This window comes from Crotalus tigris, unplaced genomic scaffold (assembly GCF_016545835.1).
Source record: "Crotalus tigris isolate CLP2741 ecotype Arizona unplaced genomic scaffold, ASM1654583v1 scf7180000017611.44802233496:7321179, whole genome shotgun sequence".
NCBI classification, from domain to species: domain Eukaryota; kingdom Metazoa; phylum Chordata; class Lepidosauria; order Squamata; family Viperidae; genus Crotalus; species Crotalus tigris.
In genome coordinates this window covers 2055685-2078448 of record NW_024096511.1, presented here as the reverse complement: position 1 = coordinate 2078448, position 22764 = coordinate 2055685, and the positions used below count along the sequence as shown (strand labels likewise).

At 40.5% G+C, this 22764-nt stretch overlaps 1 long non-coding RNA gene across 1 annotated transcript in view; it reads left to right on the top strand.

Annotated features, from left to right (window-relative positions):
- Window positions 1-21801, top strand: part of LOC120299155 — a 39377-nt gene extending 17576 nt beyond the window's left edge. The window contains exon 3 of the long non-coding RNA XR_005554351.1: window positions 21303-21801. This is a non-coding gene — a long non-coding RNA (uncharacterized LOC120299155). The remainder of the gene's footprint in view (window positions 1-21302) is intronic.
- The last annotated feature ends 963 nt before the right edge of the window (window positions 21802-22764 follow it).

Genomic DNA, 22764 nt, shown 5'->3' with positions numbered 1-22764 from the left:
ACCTTTTTTTGCAAGTCACTTGTCAGTTACTGTCCGATACTGGGTCCTATTGTGTGTTCATTGACATAAACTATTAAATATTGATAGCTGCCTTATCAAAAATTGTTATCACTTGCATCTCTAAATATTCAAATACATGTCAAACATTCACAGGTACAGGTCAAGCAATTGTTTGAAAGCCTGCTACAGTACTGCTCATTTGCGATCGAATGCTGACTGCTTTGACGTGCTACCTTTTACATATATTTCTATATATAGAAAAGAGGAATTACATTTGATAATATATATTTGTACCTTTAGGTAAAGATAAAAGACATGAATATAGGTCTATAGTAATGAGAAGCAGTCTAATCCTTACTCTTCTTAGCAAATGAGACCTATGTGCTCATTCTAAGCACATTGAAGACTCTATGAAGATGAAGATAAATTACTTCCTTTCCCACGTAACTGTAGTGAGTCGGTTTCTGTGAACTAGGATGGGGAAATAAGTTAGATTGGAGAAACTGTGGTTTCTCATTGTTTTGCTAGATTTTGAGACGTTTCTTTGTAAATGGTACATGCACACTCTTGTATTCAGGTACGAACTGGCTTGAAGAGGGTTTTCCATAATCCGTGGCCACACAGGAGGCACTTACAAGTTCTTAACAAGTTTGCCTACACTTCTGATTCACGGCTGAATCACCTATTTATCTGCCAAGAACATTCAGTTTTCTCTGCAGTGAAAGAGCAAATCCAGTGATTTACACAACAAGATTCACTGAGAATAAAGGTAGGGTAGTGTGTTTGTGCCAGACTAGCATGCCAAGTTATTAAAACACCTCTGCCTAGCAATGGCCACCTTTTTTCCACTTGGAAAAACAGCGAAGTTCAAAGAGGGCAGAAAGAGGAGTTGGAGGAAGATTAGAATGTACTGGCAGATCACCCTTTGCTGCTGAACTTTCCCATGGTTTATCACGATTCCAAAACGTTTGGGAACATCTTTATGAAACATAAACAGTCTAAGAGATCTTATTGTTCCATTACTTCAAAAGTAGTTAAATATTGTTAACTCTTCTCTTTATGTTTTCCTTACGTTGGTCAGAGGTGCCTCTTGTTTTTCCAAGAAATATTAGTTAAATTCATCCTTATTTTAGAATAGATCAATGACAATGAATTAAATACAAATTTTAGGAGGCAAAGAAAAAAATGAGTTAATCATTTCCTGGACATGCTGATTTCTATGTTAAAGATTTGATCAATCTGCAAGATAACTAAATGCAATCCCCTCTATTATTTAATCTAAATTTTCAGGACTACCATACCCAAAAGAGGAATTTTTAAATCTTTCCTTAAACTTCCCTGTCCCTTAATGTGGCACTTGAAATAAAGGAAAGCCTCCATGGCTACCACTATCAGAATTAGTTGACGGTTTCATCTCAAGTGCCCAAATATAAATTTAGTGGCTCACAATAGATCACTTTTTTTTTGTCTTGGTTAGAAAGTGAAACTTTGTGAAATCCATTGAAATCTTAAAACAAAAACTACTATGTAAACAGGAATGATTGTCCCAATTCAAACATCTGAGGAAGCATACATCTTCCATCTCATGTTCCTCCAGCTTTGGGTCAATTCTACAACACATAAAGAAGTGCATCTCTTCCATCAAGGTGACAATAAAATAGAGTTTTAAAAGAAAAAAAGTCCTTTGGGCTCTATAGTTTTACTTAAGTATAGGTTGGCTTAGATGACTCACTGAATCTATTTCATCCCTTTCATTCTGAATTTACAATAGTGGAAATCTCAGGATCATGGTAGTGATTCAAAAACTTCAGTGCTTCATGAAAATTTTGTATGCACAAGGACTGAAGAAGGACTTTAATGTATGTACGGAGAAGAGCCTAATGCTGGGAAAGATTGAGGGCAATAGAAGAAGGGGACGACAGAGAATGAGGTGGCTGGATGGAGTCACTAAAGCAGTAGCTGAGCTTAAATGGACTCCAGAAGATGGTAGAGGACAGGAAGGCCTGGAGGAATGTTGTCCATGAGGTCCTGATGGGTCGGACATGACTTCGCAACAACAATTTGAAAGACACAGAAAAACGTGGGGACACATCTCCTTGGTTGTTGTCTCTATAGTGGTATTTCTTAAATGCAGCTTTTCTTAACTTGGTGCTTCTCTTCCAGGTATATTAGACTATAACTGTTGAGTCCTTGGCGAAAAGCAGACACGAGAAGCAGTTGTAGTTCTCAGGTTTCCTTTTATTCTGTGTTCAGCTTACAGGTGAAGGCTTCAGCAACGCTCAAAAGCTCCCAGCCTCTTATATAGGCAATTCCCGGGTCAATGTGTTACTTTTCCCGCGCCAGCACCCGCGCATGCGCACAGGCGCTGGCGACAGCCTGTATGGTCCCGGGCAGCTTGCACCTGCCCAGGACTGCCTGCAAATGCCCCGAGCCCGTTTGCAAGGCTCGGGACATAACACCCCTTTCCCCCGGGCTAAGACTACTATCAACATACAATTATTTCTTGATGCAATGTTCTACTCCCCAGTGCTCCTACTGTTTACTGGCTTTTGTTTGGCCAGCAATGTTATGTAATCCTCTAAGTATTTAGGAGATTTCTTTGCTCTCTGTGACCTTCTCAGCTCTGGGTTTCTGACAGGTGTTCCCTGACTGAGGGGAGACGTGAGCCTGTTCTCCTTATCATGCCTTGGTGCCTTCCAAGGACTGTGCCCCAATGCCTGGCCTGCTCTCTCGCCCACCGGGCTCGTCAGGCCAGGGCTTCTGTCACTTTGTGACCTGGTTGACCTGCCTAGCTGTAGGCCCTCGGGCCCCTTGAAATGATAGCCACTGCTGGGCGTCTCTGTAGAACCTCCTAGGTCCATCCAAGATCTGTCAGGAGGCTGTCCATTCCCTAAACCCCATTCTGTGTCCGGGCTCGTGTGGGTTTCTGTACCTTCCCAAAACTCAGTTACTCCCTGATTTGGGCTAGAGGTGTTGCGGTCGGGACTTGGTTCCTCGACAACCTCCCTGTATGTTTGACCCCCTGTAGGACTTGGGGTAAGATCAGGCCAACTCTGGGGATTATGTGCCAGCTCTCTTGCGGGGTATGATTTATTGGGATGCTCCCGGGTATCCTCCCTGACTGGAGTACTGTGCTGTGCAGGTGAATAGTGATTGTACCCCCGGGGTGACTCACTGGCTGGAGTAGGCGTGAATGCCTGGTAGTTGGATAGGCTCTTAGAATTCCTGTTTGGGGCACTCGCGGAATCCTGGAATGGGCCATTTGTGGCTCCATCATTGGAGGTGGGCAGCAGCTCGTGCCCCTCCCTTTGCTCTAAAGGGTCCCCCTCCCCCCTGGAAAAGACCCAGGAGTCTCATCTGAAAGATCCCGCCTAGGGCGGAGTTGGTCGATGTGCCGACGCAGGACATGACCGTTGTCCAGGGCTACCTCGTAGGATAGAGGACCTGTGACCCTGGAACTAGAAGCGGGGACCCATGTATGACCAGGCCCGTAATTGCGAGCCCAAACCGGGCACCCACAAGTAGTTGTCTAGGTGCCCTAGGATGTGAGGTAGATGAAGGCAGTCTGTCCGGATGCAACCGGTCAAGCTTCGTAGTAAGTTTGCGCCCCCAGCGAAGTTCAGCTGGGCTTCTCCCTGTAGAAGTGGACGGTGTGGTGCGGTAAGAAAGGAGAAAGTCAGCCCACCTGTGATGCCAGTCCCCATAGGTGAGTCTTTTCAAGGCGTCCTTTGTGATGCGGACCATGCGTTCAGCCATACCGTTGGTGGACGGGTGGAAGGGTGCAGACGTGGCATGACAAATCATGTTAGCCTGTAAGAAAGCTTGGAATTCGGAGGAAGTAAATTGAGGGCCGTTGTCAGACACGATGACAAAAATCCCCCTCAGTACCTGAATAGTCTTTGCAGTGGTGGTGGATGAGACAGGTACAACCTCAAGCCATTTTGAATGACTGTCAACGAGGACCAAGAAGAACTGGCCCTGAAAGGGCCCAGCGTAGTCAATGTGCACCCTAGACCATGGGGACTGTGTATCCTCCCATCTATGCACAGGAGCTTGGGGCCTCTCTGGGCGAGAGCGCTGGCACAGGTGGCATGCATGCACCTTAGCCTCAATGTCCTTATCTAAACCAGGCCACCACAAGTGGCTGCGCACAAGGGCCTTCCTGCGAACAATGCCAGGATGACCCTCGTGGAGGGACTCTAAGATCCTAGTCCTCATTGAGGTGGGAATGACAACTCTGTTTCCCCAAAGCAGACAACCCTGAGAAGTGGACCACTCGTTCCTTTTGGACCAGAAACTCTGAAACTCAGGACTAGGGCAGTGCTCAGGCCACCCGGACAGGACCCAGGAGCGGACACGTGAAAGTGTGTGATCTGTGCCTGTTTCAGCGGCGACATCCCTGGCATTCAGAGGGGACTCGGGCAAGGCTTGGATGGATAGAATGTTGACATCTGGCGCAGGGTCAGCTTCTACTACTGGCAGGGGCAATCTACTGAGGCCATCAGCATGGCCCATTTCTTTCCCAGGCTTGTGGAGTAAGGAAAAATCATATGCAGACAAAAAAATAGACCACCTAAGCATTCTAGGGGAAATGATGTGGGGAGTCTGCTTACGTGTGGTAAACAGTCCCAGCAGAGGCTTATGGTCATTGAAGACCGTGAAATGCCTGCCATATAGAAAATCGTGGAATTTTTTAATTCCAGCAACAACAGCCAGAGCATCCCTGTCTATCTGAGCGTAGTTGCGCTCAGCAGAAGACAATGTTCTGGAGTAATATGCAACAGGAACCTGAGTTCCATCAGACCTGAGGTGGCTCAGGACAGCTCCTACCCCGTAAGGGGAAGCATCACAAGCGATGCACACAGGACGGGACTCATTGAAGTGTGCAAGTACACTGTTAGAAGTGAGTAAGGCCTTGACCTCATTGAAACTAGCCTCATGTGTTTGTGACCATTGCCACACTGCTTGTTTGTCTAATAGCCTGTAAGAGGCTCAGCTACATTAGCTTTATGTGGAAGAAAGGAATTGTAGAAATTCAGGAGGCCCAGAAAGGCCTGAAGTTCGGCCTTAGACTTTGGCCTAGGTGCTTCTAAAATGGCAGTTAGTTTGGATTCAGCAGGGTGAATCCCAGCAGCATCAATTTTGAATCCCAGACATTCAGTAGAAGGCACCCCAATTTTGCATTTGTCTTTTTTGAGCTTGAGGCCTGTTTTCCTGAACCTTAACAGAACAGCCCTTAGCCTTTCAGCTAGAATGTGTGTGGAGTCTCCTGCAATTAAGACATCATCAAAGTAGGGGCAAACCCCCGGTATGCCCCGTAGTTTGTTTTCCATTACGCTTTGGAAAATCCCAGGAGCGACATTCACTCCAAACTGTAGCCTTTTTACCTTAAAGGCTCCCCTGTGGGTCACAATAGTCTGAGCTATAGCAGCAGCATCATCAACAGGCAGCTGTTGATATGCTTGAGCTAGGTCAAGCTTTGCAAAAACGCGCCCCCCTTGAGGGAGGCCAGAATATGACTGACCACAGGAACAGGATAGGCATGTTGCTGCAATGCCTTATTAAGAGTGCATTTGTATTCAGCACAAATGCGAATGTCCCCATTTGCCTTTAGAGGCGTGACAATGGGGGTCTCCCAAGGGCTGGAATCAACAGGTTCTAGGATTCCCTGTTGGATCAGCTTGTCTAACTCAGTGTCAATTTTACTCTTTAAAGCAAAAGGGACCCTTCTTGCTTTAATTCTAATTGGAGTGACAGTGGGGTCTAGTTTTAAGGACACAGGGGGTCCCTTGAATGTGCCCAGCTGGGGGCTGAAGACATCTGCAAATTCTTTGCAGACTTCCTGTAGGTCGAGTGTTTGTAAGCTGTTGAGCCCCGTGACGTGTATCCCCAAGGCTTCAAACCAATCGAGTCCTATGAGACTCGTTCTTTCACCCCCTACTACTAATAGGTCTAGTGGACCTTCAAAATTCTTATACTGTACGTTAAGGGTGGCCTCCCCCTTAACACACACTCTCGAATTTTGAAAGTCTGTTAACACAATGTCTGAAGGCCTTAATTTAGCCTGAGTTCCACTGCCGGAACAAATCTTCCTAAATGTAGGTAAGGATATGATTGAAAGGGCAGACCCCGTGTCTAGTTCCATAGTTAATGGAACCCCTTGTAGCTTCACCTTGAGTGACAGCTTTTTCTTGATGGGCTTGTGTGTGCCTGTCCTGAAGATGCTTCTTCGCAAAGCGCAAAAACCTACCCTATTCTGGCTTGGGACCCTGGTACCTTTCAGGCGCAGTTCTTCCTGAGGTTGTACCTTTCGTTGGCCCAGACACACAGCTGCAATATGTCCTTGTTTCCCGCACGCCCGGCAGATAGCGGAGCGGAACTTGCAGTCGGTTCTCCTGTGGTGACCTCCACAGCCGATGCACTTGAGGGGAACTGCAGAGCTTCTTTTCTGATTCCCTTCCTTCGTGGGGTGGAGACGGTCGACTTCCTCGTCCGGATCCTCCTCGGAGTTCCCTTGGATGTCCTCTTGGTGCACGGATGCAACATCTGGACTGTTCCTGATCGGCCGCATGTTTTTGACGGCGCCGCCTGCTGCTTCTTCTGCGGTGACCTCTCTTAAGGCATCTTGGAAGGACAAGTCTTCTTTGGCGAAAAGCATCTGTTGTAGATCTCAATGCCTTAAGCCGCACACGAATCGGTCCCTCAGTCGTTCTTCGAGGTCCTTGAACTCACAGTGCTTGGCGGCCTTCCTCAATGCGGCGATGTATTCTTTGGCCGACTCTCCGGATCGTTGATCCCTCTGCTCGAAGGTGTGGCGCCATGCGATGACGGACATCTTGGGCTGGAAGTGCTCCTTCAATAGCTTCTTTAGATCTGCGTAGCTGACAGACTCTAATGGGACAGGTGCTGCAAGGTTCTCTGCGATTTCGAAGGCGTCTTGACCGCAGACACAAAGCAGGGTGGCAGCCTTCAAGCTATCTTCCCTCACTTGGTTCACCTTGAGGTAATTTTCCACCCTGGCTACGTAGGACTCCCACCGCTCTGGATGTGAGACGTCGAATTCCGAAAGCCTTCCAACTTTTGCCATTTTCAGGAGACGGGTCTATCAGCCAGCCTACCCCCGAATGCGCACTGGATTGGCGGGTAGCTGCCGAGTCAACGCCGTTCCGCCGCTCAGGACTCACTTAGGTAAGCTTACACCTCTTCCTTTCCAGGCGATGTAAGGCATCCCACCTTCGTCACCAGTGTTGAGTCCTTGGCGAAAAGCAGACACGAGAAGCAGTTGTAGTTCTCAGGTTTCCTTTTATTCTGTGTTCAGCTTACAGGTGAAGGCTTCAGCAACGCCCAAAAGCTCCCAGACTCTTATATAGGCAATTCCCTGGTCAATGTGTTACTTTTCCCGCGCCAGCACCCGCGCATGCGCACAAGCGCTGGCGACAGCCTGTCTGGTCCCGGGCAGCTTGCACCTGCCCGGGACTGCCTGCAAATGCCCCGAGCCCGTTTGCAGGGCTCGGGACATAACAATAACTCCCTGATTTCTTGGATTTCTTCTATCAAAGGTTTTTTATTTTCTGAGTCTCTGGCAGAGAATCTTAAATTTAAGACTCTAAAGTAAAACATGTTTCTCTCTAATAACAGGAGGATTGAAAACTGGGAAGAAATTGGACAGTTAATATTCATACAGTTCAGGAAAAATGATTCTGCTTTCCTGAAACTTCCCTAAATAGTCAAATCAAAAAAGACTTTTATTCAAAAAAAATTATGTCTATTCCCTCTTTAGAATTCTATTGATTTAAATGGACTCACACTAGCTATAGTTTGATGTATGCTTTATGTAACATTGTCAGTAATATCTATTGTCACACAACAGGTCATCAATCAACATGCCTATGGAATGAACATGTAGCATTATAACTTAATAATCTAATGTCTCTGGCCAATGAGTTACCTAACCTAATTAAGAGTAAATATATAACTGATGGCTGATTTAATCAGGATATAAATAAAAGGTGTTGCATTATTTGAGTTAAACTGCTGTCATAGCAGAAGTTCTAATGCAAAAGTCTTTGGCATTCAGAGACTCATGAGCTGGTAGCAAGACACCGGCACTTTGCAGATTTTCAAATCCTCACAAGCTGGGGTTTTTTAGGACTTCAAAAGACCTGGATGAGAAGAATGTTAATTTAATCTAAACCCTCATCTTTCCATTTCTTTTCAATACATCCTATTCAGTGTCTGAATTTTTTAATCAACTGAAGTAAATAGTTTGATATAAGGGAGTATGTTGGAAATCAGAAAATGCTGAAATAATTTTTGGAATGTATTTTAACTGTTTAGATGTATTGCTTATGATTAAATGTATTGATCTATCAGGTCATTTCAAATACTGGACCATATTTTTTGATGGAATCCCTTCCATGTTTTATCTCAGACTATGTATGCCCCCCTCCAATTTTATAAAACATGATTGCAGATGATATGGCTATGACCTGAAATGGCAAGTTTTAGACTATTAAATATGATTGTGTTGAATTGTTTTCTTTTGGGGGGGATCACTTTTATTGAGAATTTTAATTACAACTGCAAAAACTAAAACTGGCCCTAAGCCTAAGCCCAGTATTGAGATTCAGATATGTGAATAACCAGTTCTCTTTGTGGATGATGCTTCCTGGGCAACAAAAAATTAGCTACCGATTCTGCCGAAGTGGTGTGAACTGGCTGAATCCCACTACTGCCTAAGTCCCAGTATTAACTGAAGTCAACAGGTTTGTAATTTTTTTCTTTTTGCTTAAAATCTTTAGTCCCTTTAGTATCCAGTTTCTAAAATCATCACTTATCTTTTGTTGCAATTTGCAATTACCAGGAAAGGCAAAATAGGTCTGTTTTCGCGGGTGTTTGTATGTAGGCCTTTGGTTATTCAGGTTTTCTCCCGCGTCAAATTGGAAGTGTCTTGGCGACGTTTCGACGAAGTCTCATTCGTCATCTTCAGGCTGGTGTTTTCGGCTTCGTGCTCCTAGAACCACGAAGCCGAAAACACCAGCCTGAAGATGACGAATGAGACTTCGTCGAAACGTCGCCAAGACACTTCCAATTTGACGCGGGAGAAAACCCGAATAACCAAAAACCTACATGTATGTATGTATGTATGTATGTATGTATGTATGTATGTATGTATTTAATTCCAAAATCTTGTAGAAAAGGTCAATACTCAAAATTTACCCAGATCTTTAAAACACATATAACTTTCTTAAATCAAAATATCATTTACCTTTTGACTGTTTGTTTTATATTCTTTAAGTTCTTCAACTTGTAATCAATTTTTATTTTATTCAGAATTGAAGATAAAACTCACCTGATGATTGTTCAAACTTGTCATTCAAAAGGACTCTAAAGCTTTAAGACAGTTAATAAGCAATTCCCAAAAGTGATTAGAAAATGTAATTTGCAAACTTAGTGTCCTGAGTTTCTCAATGATGGATCCATATCCCTATCTAGAAGAGCTTCTGGTCCATGTTTTGCCAAAGGTCAGGCAGTGGCCAAATGCTAGACCAATGGTTCTTTTTTCCAGAGATAATGAACACACTAACGGGTAAAAGGATTTGTATTGTTTAATTGTAACTAGTAAAATAAACAGAAACACAACAGCAAAGCAATGTACAAACAAGATTCTTCCTTTTACCTGCTGGGAGCCCCATTTAAGCAGTAGAGATTCTCCAAGGCCCTTGGTACACAGCACTGAACACTGGAGCCTGTGCAGAGAGTCCATCTTAATGATCAATTTTCAGAGCTTTCATTGAAATTGGGCATCAAGTTTTGATGGCCTTGTTTTCCTAGTCACAAGATTACAAAACCTGACCTTGGCTTGATAACTCTGGGAAGAGACCCAAAGTCTAAGGCAGTGCTCTCTATAACTGTGTGAAAAATCATACACACACATACATATGCTCACACACATACTTTGTGAGCAGGAGTGAAAGATAATAAGCAGGTTTAGGATGAGCTATGAACTTCTAGACTTTTCCTAATATGAAGGGGAAATCAAAATAAGTCACTAATATATGTCACTCTTCGAAATATAATGATCTTCCACAATGCCACTACAATCTGCTATTCCCATCCATGACCACCATGACCATAAGCTATTAAACAAATAAATGTACAACTCTATAGAGGAGCATTGGTTTTTGCACCCTAACTTAAAAGTAAGCCCCATTGAATTCAGCACTGCAACCCTTTTTAACACTCTAAAATCTGTATCCATTGTCTGCCCTGCCTGGATGTACTTCCATATGCTTTAGCTTTGAGAAAAGGACACCAGTGAGAGGTATGAAAGAGCCAGAAAGAATGTTTTTAAGTCAGCTGCCTGCTAAGTCAGTAGCCTGGGATTCTCTGGGAACACATCAGATGAGTGAAATCTATCTTAAGATAGCTCAGGTGGGACATTGCTGATTTGTCCAGACAAGTTAATTGCTTAAAAAAAAAAACTCACATCCATATGGCAGGGTTGCACCAGCCATGCCAAATCTTCTTACCCCCTTCTTAATCTACTTGAGGGAACTGTTTCAAGACTTCCACATTCAGCCTTTAATGCAGATTAAATGGATATAAATAGTTTATAGACAGATATAGCTATACAAACATAGATAGCTAAGCAGAGATTTGCCCACACGCATACTTAACAAGCTGTGACTAGGAAATACAAAGTAAAGCCCCAAACCCACTGTTTCTTCTTGAGTCATAGCAAGGTCCATAATTAGAGCCAGGGAATCCAAGCATCGGTCTAAATTTGGGTGTCAAGGATTATGTTGCTATTTTCAATGGACCAGCAATCAGAGCTTTAGGCTAACTGGTTTAGAGCTGTATGCAAAACCTCACAAGCAATTTATAAGTATGCTGCCATCATACTTACTTAAGAAGGAGGTGGAAAGCCCTCTCCTGAAAAGACTCTTTGAAGTACGGAAACTGTGAGCCTTTATATTCCTCAACTTTCTTTTTTCACTTCCTGTTTATACCCTACATGTTTTCCTGCCGCAGGATACTTCAGTCCCATGAGATCTAATTAATATTCTTCCACAAAGCATTTCACATCTACCTGGGAAAATAAACTCATTGTAACAGAGATTCCAGAAACGCTTCTGTGTATTCAGAATTTGTGTGGATTTTCCTTTCCTTTCTTTTTCTTTTTAATTCACTGAATGCCAATAAAAATACAAATACAAACAAATAGTTTTTTTAAAAAGGCTTTTAATGGGTTAAGATGCTTGCAAGCCAAACATCATCTGTTTCTGTTCTTAGCCGGGTGTATGAACTGAAGGTCTATTCTCCATTATATAGCAATGGAGTAAATGGATGGGCTGCAAACAAGTTTACTGGTAGTGTATTGGATCTGACTTTCCAGGTGACTTTTAAGGACGCTGCTTCTGGAAAGCATGTAAATTATATCATTTTGAATATTCCAGCAGATTCCACTTGTGTACAGAAAAGTGTTTGGATCAAACTTGCAAGGTTTTTGTTGAGACGTGTCTCAGAAGAAGCAATTGCAGATCAGTTTCTGTAATCAGAGCTTTTATTGTTCAAGCATTTCAGTACAAATCCAGCCCATACATTCTGTGATTCTAAATCACCAAGCAATGGCTAATACATTGATAAAGAAAAAATATAGAGTTAAAACAGTACAGGTAGTCCTCGATTTACAACAGTTCATTTAGTGACCATTCAAACTTACAACATCACTGAAAGAAGTGACTTATGGCCATTTTTCACCCTTATGACCGTGGCAGTATCCCCATGATCACGTGATCAAAATTCAGACGCTTGGCAACTGACTCATATTTATGATGGTTGCAGGGTCCTGGGATCATGTGATCATCTTTTGTGACCTTCTGTCAAGCAAAGTCAATGGGTAAACTTAACAACCATGTTACTACTAACTTAACTGCAATGATTCACTCAACAGCTATGGCAAGAAAGGTTGTAAAATGGGACAAAGCTCACTTAACAAATGTCTCACTTAGCAACATAAATTCTGAGCTCAGTTGTGGTCCTAAGTTGAAGTCTACCTGTATCTCTACTTAAAAAGTGGACTTATGAGATCTTTTTCCGTTTTCTAGACTGAACACCAGCCTTCAGGTGAAATGAGAAAGTTCTTTGCACCCTTTATTTCAACATTCCAACTGTACCTCTAGCTGGAGAGGAAATATCTATGTTAATGAACAAGAAAACAAATAATAAGGTAGTCTGGAATGAGGACTAAACCAATATTTGGGTGTAACACATCAATTTGTCCCTTTTCAGTTGTAAAATTGGAGGGAGCTGTTACTAGCTAATGCCCATGCCTCATCAAATTAGAACGTCCATTTCAATCTAAAGAGTATTGGATTTTGTAAACTTCACACTACACTTATCCTAAACAATTTGGCACAGTGTATTCAATGAACACAAAGGCTAAAATAACGCAACAGTGATACTGTATGTGAATAAGAAAAGTGGGTTTAGTAAAACCATTCATAATGCAAATGAACCAATCCAGACATCAAAAGAAAAGACAGCATGGACCATAGAGGGTTATTTGAACCATCTGAAAGGACCATGTTTGTCAATATGAGCAAAGAAATTCATTCCAGGCACTTTAAAGTGGGCTGGGAAAATTGGAGGAGGAAATTGGCATGTCACTTCCCAAACCCATAGTTAAATACTAAGGCCTCCAAATGTTTTGAAGCAGCTTGCAAGTTAAATAATGCAAACATCCATAGGCTGCATGAAAAAGTGATTCATTTAAAAATGCATCTGCAATGAAACCAAAGTAAAATGCTTTGGGGGGGTGGAATGCATTGTCAGTGGAGACACTTCAGGTTTCATATAGCAAATCTCAGTTTCAGTCCTCAGCGTCTCAAGGGAAGGATGGAAAGAATTCTTCCTAAAATCCCAGAAAGTAATTTTTGTAGTCACAATTACTATATTAGACTGGGTGGATCAATTAGTCTGACTTACTATAAGTCTAGTTCTGACTTATGTAAAAATAAGCGCACAAACATTTGTACACAGGTTCTACTCCGTCTTCTTCTGACAAAGTGAACTTAACTGAGGACATGACAAACTTCAGTGCAGCCATTAGACTGATCCCATTCCTTTCTATAAATGTAATGTAGCACAACCACAAAAAACAACATTCAAGAGGCAATATTTGTGTCCTGCCAACTGTAGCTTAATGTTCATACTCTAAGACCAGACAGCTTTCACAGTCCCAGCCATGACTTCTAACAACACAGTATTTATGGATACCGTATCAGTGAACACACTTTACACAGGCCAAAGCTGGAGTTACTTAGAAGTCCATATTGCCAAAGAATACCAGATCTTAAATAGTGTGCTGTATGATGCATGCACTTGGGATATTTATAAAAGGTAACATGTGAATATACAGGTAGTCCTCAACTTATGACCATAACTGAGCCAATAGTGGGATTCAAATATGTGAACAACCGGTTCTCTGTTTGGATGCCGCTTCCGGAAGTCCATCTGGGCCCGGGCAACAAAAAATTAGCTACCAGTTTTGCTGAAGTGGTGCAAACTGGCTGAATCCCACCAGTGAACTGAGACCAAAATTTCTGTTGCTAAGTGAAACTTTTGTTAAGTGAATTTTGCCCCATTTTACATCCTTTCTTGCCACAGTTATTAAGTGAATTACTGCAGTTGTTAAGCTAGGAATACAGTTGTTAAGTGAATCTGCTTTCCCCATTCAGTTTGCTTGTCGCAAAAAGGCATCACATGACCCCAGGACACTGCAACCATCATAAATGTGAGTCAGTTGCCCAGCATCTGAATTTTTATCACTGACCATGGGATGCTACAATGGTCATAAATGTGAGAAATGGTCATAAGTTACTTTTTTCAGTGTCATTGTAACTTTGAATGGTCAGTAAACAAACTGTTGCAATTTGAGGACTACCTGTAAGTATACTTCACATAATTTAAGTATACATGTGTGCACCTATAGAGAAATGTAATTGTTGATGTTGATCAAGGCCGGGATCCAAGTCTATAAAAAAATCACAATATGCCATTTATTAAACATTAGTTTTTGAGAAAAGGTATTACCAGATTCCTTCTTTTTGACTACTATAGATTAACCCAGCTTTCCACTGAGTGAACTGAGGCAGTCTTTATCTTTAAGACCAATCCATTTCACAATGATGTTGTTATGTGGAGAACATTTGAAGGAAAAAGAATTGTGTATGATGACCTTAGCCCTTAGAAAAAGACAGGATTTAAACTACCAAATCTAAGAAATGATGCCCGTACAGCCCTAAGCACAGATTCCTAAAGGCATGACTCATTTCAGAATTTAGTTGTTATGAAACATGTTTTCTGTCTTGTTTTTAATTGAATTAAACATACTGTACATCTATATATATAAATAGCTGCTGAATTGCAGAAAGCAATAACACATAATTTTGTTAATGGAGGAATGTTAGCCTTTAACCAAAACCTTGGGGGAATATTTGAGATAGAAAGAATGTAAAGAACTGAGCTGAGAAATTTCATAAGAAAGAATTCAACCATAACACAACAGGATACCATTTTCTTCTCAACTGTTTACAAGGTTAACCTGAGGAAGAGTGTTAACCAGAGAAATGGAGGGAAAGGTGAAAAGCTTTCTTTGTGATTCACCCACCCTCGTAAAAACTGACAAAAACATTCACCTTTGTTTATTTTCCTCTAACCTGAGTCAGGAAATGCATTTAAACAAGTTTCCTTATCAGTCTTTAGTGCTGTATAATCAGCAATGTACAGAACACTGGAGAGTTCCATGTTTCAAGAGCCATAACTTAAAGTAAATAATAAAAACGTGTATTACTAGGTTCAGCTTCCACATGTTAGTCTAATCATTGGTTATCACAAACTATGCTGGATTATCTTTGGAAACTGGTCATTGATTTTTCTCTCTTCCACAATTCTAATTCTCTTACATCCCAAGGATTCAGGAATACTATTTGCTACTGTTCAGCATCCTTATCTAATCATTCTATAATGGTCTAAAGCAGCGGTTCTCAACCTATGGGTCGCGACCCCATTTGGGGTCGATTGACCATTTTTCGGGGGTCGCCAAAGGTGGCGATCCGCCATTTTTCGCGGCGCCATGCATGCGTGCCACGCATGGGGGCGGTGCCGTGCACGCGCACCGCGCACGGGGCAGCGCCGCGCACGCGCGCCACGCACGGGGCAGCGCCGCGCACACGCGCCGTGCATGGGGCGATGTCGTGCGCATGTGCCACGCATGGGGGCATCGCACATGCGCGTCACGCATGGGGTGGTGCCACGCATGCGCGCCGCGCATGGGGGCCCCGCCCCCATGCACGCGGCACCACGCATGCACAGAACATTTGTGTGGCGGGGGGCGCCGTCACACAAACGTTGAGAAGCACTGGTCTAAAGACATATAGGTGTGAAATATTTTAAATTTCAGACACCTTGATTTAAGTCAGGGGTCTTCAATCAAACTTGGCCTTTTTATGACTTGTGGACTTCAACTCCCAGAATTCTGGGAGTTGAAGTCCACAAGTCATAAAAGGACCAAGTTTGAAGACCCCTGTTTTAAGTTCAAACCTGACTGGAAGTTACAATTGTTAACAACTATTCCAGAGGTGTTCTCAGCTTAAAACCGAGAACATATGGCCTATCTAGTTGAGGAGCAACTTGTCCCCTTATGTTTCCACTAAATCCAGGGAGGTCAGTCAAAGCAGGTATGCTTCCAGTCCCCTCAGTCAATGTCATTTTGGTCAGACTGCTTGGTGAGGAAGAAAGTGTTTGCAAAAATCTGTGAATAGGTCTATCTGTTTGGTTATGCCTATTACCAAAAACAGAAACGGAAAATGTAGGCAAAAGGAGCAGCATGTGTATAATATTCATGCGCTAATTGTGTAATTGTGTTTTAATTATGCAAATTAAAAAATAATTGTTTCTGGAAGCTGATATGCAAAGTTTATTTGTTTATTTATTTGTTTGTTGTTATTTCATACTTAACTGCCCATTTCCCTCAAAAGAACCGAACCCCTTATAAGTTTTTTATTAAATGATCACTTTCCTGCAATTCTAAATATATATATATATATAGTGATGACCAAATGGAAGATTTTGAATCAGCCACTAGGCCAATTTAGCATCTTAGTTTTCAGTTTTTAATATGTTTAATCTAAGACTAGATGCAAGAGAAGATTAGTGTTTAGAATTTTAAAAATCCTGAAGCTGTATCTCAAAGCTATTAAAAGCTTTATACTTAAACCTTCTGATAACAGAAGATTGTAATTATTCCAGCTTAAGTTTGCCATCAAATTAGAATGCATATAAAATTTAGCAGAATTCAGTCCGTCAGATCCAGATCCAAGTAGGTGGTCTTAGGCAATGATTTATGTTTTACTAATTATAGAAAAATAATAATTCAGACCACCTACCTATCGATGGTTAGCATAGGGAATTCTGGGTTAAGGCACTCTTTATGTGAAAGCATAATCCTAGAGTGATGACAGTGTGTCACCTTTGCTATTCTTGTATTAGCCATGATGGCGCAGTGGTTAGAGTGTAGTATTGAGGCTAATTTTGCCAACTGCCAGCTCAGTTCAGTTCTCACCGGCTCAAGGTTGACTCAGCCTTCCATCCTTCCTAGGTTGGTAAAATGAGGACCCAGATTGTTGGGGCCAATATGCTGACTCTCTAAACTGCTTACAGAAGGCTATAAAGCACTGTGAAGTGCTACATCAGTCTAAGTGCTATTGCTATTAGTAAAAAATCACAAGTACTCATTCAGCACCATCTCAGGAAAACTACTGACAACAATACTTCAGTCAAGCAGACAAAACAAACACTAAATTGAAAGAAAACCTAAAAGCAAATGCAACTCAACCAACAATGTAATAAAATCATATCAAGTTCTAGTAAAACAGAACATTCCCACATCAAAGAAAAAAAACAATTGTTTATAGCAGCAATCAAACCTGAACAAGTCCGAATGGACTGGAAAACTTACTAAAAATATGGTTAGAAGATATAATGGTGTACATTTTGAAAAAAGGAGCAATAAAAAAAAGCATGGGCCACTAACAAAAAGCCACTTTTATAAAATTTAAAACTACCAGATTGGAACTGCCAACATCCAGATGACTACTAAGTGGCATTAAAGTCTTTGAGCTTTGTATCTCTTTGCTGCCATACAGTGGCCATCCAGACATTTGCATCTAGTAAAGCTGAAAAAGTCACAAGACGAATGAAGGTCCTGTGATACAAAGGCTGTCACAGGAAAAAAAAAAAAAAAAAAAGGCATGCTGTATCACTTTTTCTAGAATTGCATGCATTTCTCTCCTGTCTATCCTCAGTGCTTGTGCCAAGGGTCTCTCTATTTCATGTGCCAGTCCCACATGTAACCTGAGCATCAATTTACAATCTGTCAATAATCCCCATTGCTTTTTATGATTTCTTTTCTGAAAAAAAAACACACACACCAGACCAGATTGCCCTACTACTAACAAGTTGACTTGCCTTCTGGTGAGGAGAGAGCACATTTAGCGGGAAGGATCAAGAGGTTTGGCCCTATCAATGCAGTTGCATTACTCAATGTTTCTGGCAACGGAGAAATCAGCTATTTCATGGCTGAAGATGTGTGAGCATGCAAACACTAATTCAGGAACAATTTGGGTAGTGAAAATGAAGAATGAAGAAGAAATCAAATAAATTGTTCACTCAGTGTTGTGTCTCTTTGATTAATGAGTGGGCACCACTTTTAATAGGATTGTTTGTTTGGAAATGTTTAGTGTAATTAGCAGAGCCAGTTTTAACAGCAGCAAATAAGTAGGGCTATTTGTCCTGGTTTGACACTGGGAGCAGTTGTACACAACAGCAAATGTCACTAAGAGAATAGACTCCAATTATTACCCTGCCTTGTTTTCCATTCCACTTCAATTCTATACTGATGTAATAATCTCCACTATTGTGTGGGAGGGTTTTGTTTCCTTATTTAGCTATTATCAGAGTCACAGCAAATCAAACCAAGGTTTCAGCAGTGTTTGCTTAATAAACAACTGCTGGAATGGAGATCAGGGTTGCCTCTCCCCACATCTTTTGGACGTCACAATCTATAACAGGCTAGGTCAAATGAAAAGGTAAATTCCAAAACATCTGAGGAGGTTGTGATTGCTCAACTCTGATCTAAATAAAATTTCTCAAAGGCCACTGCCTGGTGACCATATAACTGGGAAATAAGGAATCTGGAATCCCAGCTCCTCAAAAGAAAATCAGGTTGACAAGCTTTGGCGCATATTTCTTACATAATTTGCCCTGAATTGAGAGGGGTTGTGGATTTTTCCTTAAAATCTGTTCCTTATTTGAAAAATATAATCTTAAGAGCAATTAATATAGGTACATAATATATATATATGATTCATTACGGCTTGATTCCTCTTTTGGTGGCATAGCAAATACGTCAGACTGATAGCGGTCTGGCTAAATTAGCGCCCCTGATAAACTGCAAAACTGTAAGCAACTTGTGCTCATTGTAAAGTAAACCACAATTTGTCTTTGTGAATTTTTATCATACTTATATAGTATAACCCTGTGATGGGCTGGTATGGTGGTGCTGAAGACTCATACTTTGGTTTGCAGACAGTACAAACTAATAAAGGCCCAAGAATTATTACTGCTGGGTTTGCACTTCATGTATTTTGCTGATGTGTATGTTTATCCTTTTCATATATAGTATTTGAAAGACTAGATGTTCACCCTTGATAGCAGCTTTTTAAATGCTATGCAAACAACACATCTTCATTTAAGAAAAGTTATTTTATTTAGTGGGTACCCTGGCTATATCCCTTCTCCTTGATGAATTGTATACTTAAATACAAGCCTTAGCAAGAAATAAGGTATTTTTGATAACTGCTTATTAAAATGTACTATACCTTTTAGCAACTAAACTGTTACTAGCATTAGTCAATTCATTCTTGAGTTAACTTTTTTAATTGAAATAAAACTTATTTCATTAAATAAACCTATATGGTCAGACTCTCTTCTTCCTCCCTTTAAATTTTGCTGAAGTGTATAAGAAGATACTTTGATGAAGTCCAGTAGCAATGAATTTATTCCATATCTAGACCCGTATTTGCATGTTTTTAAACAATTGCCCTCACACCAGCAGGAGGGAATACTATTAAGAGCCATTGATGCTAGCATTACAAAGCTAATATGACAAGGCCTCAATCCTGATACAATTCTTGAATGTGGTAAAATTTGGAAAACCAGAAGCCATGTTCTCAAATGCTTCACAGGAATCAGCACGTCAGCAATATAATTTTATTTATACCATTTTTTTTGTGGTATCACGTTCTGTGTTGATAGCATTTTTGCATTTTACAGTTTGTACTTTATCTTGTTATGACGTTTAATCTTTCAGTGGTATTTTTGATATGATTAGAACCAACAGGTTAGTTTTGCTGATTGATATTTGTGCCACTATATCAGAAAGAGTTCACTTAGTAAGGGAAAATTCAGCTCTCTACGTCAATTTAAAACTTTGTGGTATAGTACTGTACCTAGTTTTCCATAATGTTAACTCTGATTTTTAGGAATTAGATATAAAACACAATCATCTTGGTTTCTTTAAGGGATACAGATTTTAACAAGGCTTTTCCACAAATTCAGACAATATTTATCATTTCTTCCAACCTTGCCAGTACAAACTATATATGTACTACCATATTTTAACTCTTGTTAAAATTACTGGGACTTCTGCACAGGATTTTATTGTCAAGATGCACATGCATTTATAGAAAAAGGAAAAGAAATAATCCCAATAGAAAGTGTTAGACTTTCTTACCACCAATATCTTTTCTGGCAAATGTTCTTGAGTTAACAAAACAGTCAGAGAAAATGTCCATATGCTCGGGGTGGAGTCTAGTCTGGTTATCAAGGGCAAACATGTCAGTCTGGGTGAGATGGAAAGTATAATTTGGAAAGTTCTTCAACATTAAACTGTTTGAGGTTTTTTTTCAACGTCACTTGTCAAAGTTCTTTGGAACAAATATTCCAAACAATAAACATTGACTTGTGTTATTGTACAAAGGGCATGATATCTGAATTTCAAAGGTGCATGTGAACAAGCCACATAATTACCCTTTCTACATATGATTCTTTCCACTTTCCTAGTTCCTCATGAAGCTCTTTATATCCTTGAAGCAATAACCTCTCATTTCAAGATACATTTTCTTTTGGTTTCTAAACCAATTAAATCCACTGGTAAGATTTAATGTCTTCATATTTTACTTTTTATAATGGGACAAACACATTCTCCCCTCTCTGCAAAACTACAAATTTATCCTGCTGCATTCAGACTTATTCCCTCCCTAAAGGAAAGTCTTTACCTTACGACCATTTGTTCAGTCAGGGATTGACTGGGAGCTATCCAGAGTTGGTAGTAAGATGGGAGAATATATAAATGTTTTAAATGTCATTTTTTGAAAGCCGAAGTGTAAACTTGAATCAGTTTTTTAAAGAATTAATAGAAATGTGAATACCTTTTAAAAATCATGAATTTGATATAATTGATTTGAATATCATTGTTATTTAGGGTCAATTTTTCATGCTGTGTACAGTACTATATGAAGACACTGTGTGTGAGAAGGGTGACTAAGTAAATTTGACAAAATAAACAAAATATGTGTACCAGTTAAGCAATGGTAAATAATCATCCAGAATATATAGTCTAGATGGGATTGACTTTTTTCTTTCTTTTTTTTCTGAACACATTTTTAAATTGGAAAAAAACATATTGCCATAGCACATATTCTGAAAATATGCACTCTTGTTCTAATGTTACTGATAAGCAATGGAGTTGGGGCTTGCCACATTTCTTGATCAACTTTGATACAAGTAGTTGTTTGCAAATACAGTAAAAACATTCAAGGTGCTCCTGTGAAAATGTAGTAAAGGGAAGAAATAAAAAAATCTACTTTGAGAATTTCCAATTAGGATCTCTCAACATGGGTAGTTGCTATGTGCTACCTGCCTACTCCAGCTCTCTTAACATCAGTCTCAAGTGTTTTGCTCTTAATCAAAAGCCTCAATTCTGGGAATACTAAGTGAGTTGTATGGTTTCCCCTGCTTAATTAGACGACAGTGTTGAAATATTCATTGCTCTAGTCCCGTAGAAGCCTTTGAGAATTGAAGAGGTAGTTTACTTATTATTTTGGTGTAAAGCTTCTCAGTGTAAATTGACAGTGTTTTATCCTGAGTTAACCCCTGTGTTTTTCTAACCCAAAAAGAAAGAAATCCATGATGTTCCATATATTGATTGACTGTCTGCCATCAAGTTGTTCGTGACTCCTGGCAACTACATAGATAGATTTGCTTTATGACAATCTAACCTGGTCTTTCAAGTCTTCCGATGATGTACTCATCAGTGCCGTAACTGAGTCTATACATCTTACAGCTGGCCATCTATCTTCTTTCCTTCCACTTTTCCCAGAATTAAAGACTTTCCTAAAAAGCTACGTCTTCACATAATATGTCTGAAATATGATATTTTGACTCTGGTCATTAGTGCCATGAGTGAGAACTCTGGATTGATTTGTTCAGTGATCAATTTGTTTGTTTGTTCAGAAGTATCAATAATTGTCCTGGTTCTAACTCTTAGCATTTCTAGCAAATAGCCATGCTGCTCCAAGCTACTAGGAGTAAAGTATGCCATGCCAACTGAAAAGGCCCACTTCTGTCCTATTTTGGAACTTAATTAAATTGCCACTGGGTCTGTCCTTTACAGAACATCCTAGGATTGTGTTTATTGAATGTATGTCTGGTGAATTCCTACAAATCATCTTTGTGAGATTCTGAACACTTTCATTACATGATTGTTTTGTTGATCATGCATCTTATGACCTCACCCTTATCGGCTGGAGTCTGTACAAGAAGCTCTACATTTTGGAGTGCATTCCTTTGAGTATTGAGATGGAGCAAATGAAACAGGGCTTCAGAATGTTGAACAGAACATCTTTCTTAAGAATATGCAACAGATAAAAAAAACAGAAAATAACACTGAATAATAAAGCCGTACCATTAAATCTACTGGAGTAGATTGAAATGTACAGGAAAATTATTTCCTATAAATTATTTTTATGAATTATTGTATGCGTATGATTAAAGAGCAGTTGTGTGACAAATTAAGAATTTTAATTTGTTATGATACAATCTTTTCCAGCATGGTGCTTTCCAGATGCATTAGCCATTTTAACTGGAAATTCTGGAGCTGAAAGGCTATCAAACTGGAGAAGAACAATAGATAATTATTAGATTAGATAACCTATGACCTGTTGGGTCATCGTTTCAGAGATCCATGCACACACACACACACACACCACAGCTTGAAGTCAATTTTTGGCTTCTGATGATTGCCTGAGTTTTCTCAGCAAGGTTTTCAGAAGTTGTTTGCCCTTGCCATCTTCCCAGAGCTGAGAGAAAGTGCCTCAGGCAGGACTAGAATTCACAGTCTCCCGGTTTCTAGCCTAGTGCTTCAACCACTACACCAACGAAGCTCTAAACTGATTGAAAATAGCATATCCATAAACTGCTTGATTTGGGGTCCTTTTTTTACAGCATCTTTGAATGCATAGAACCTAATACAGAAACTAAGCTGTCTATAGACACTTCTTTGGGGAAGGAGTCTAGCTATATTCATGAATATACCAAATTTGCCAACCATTTTTGGGGTTAAATTATTTCTCAATATCA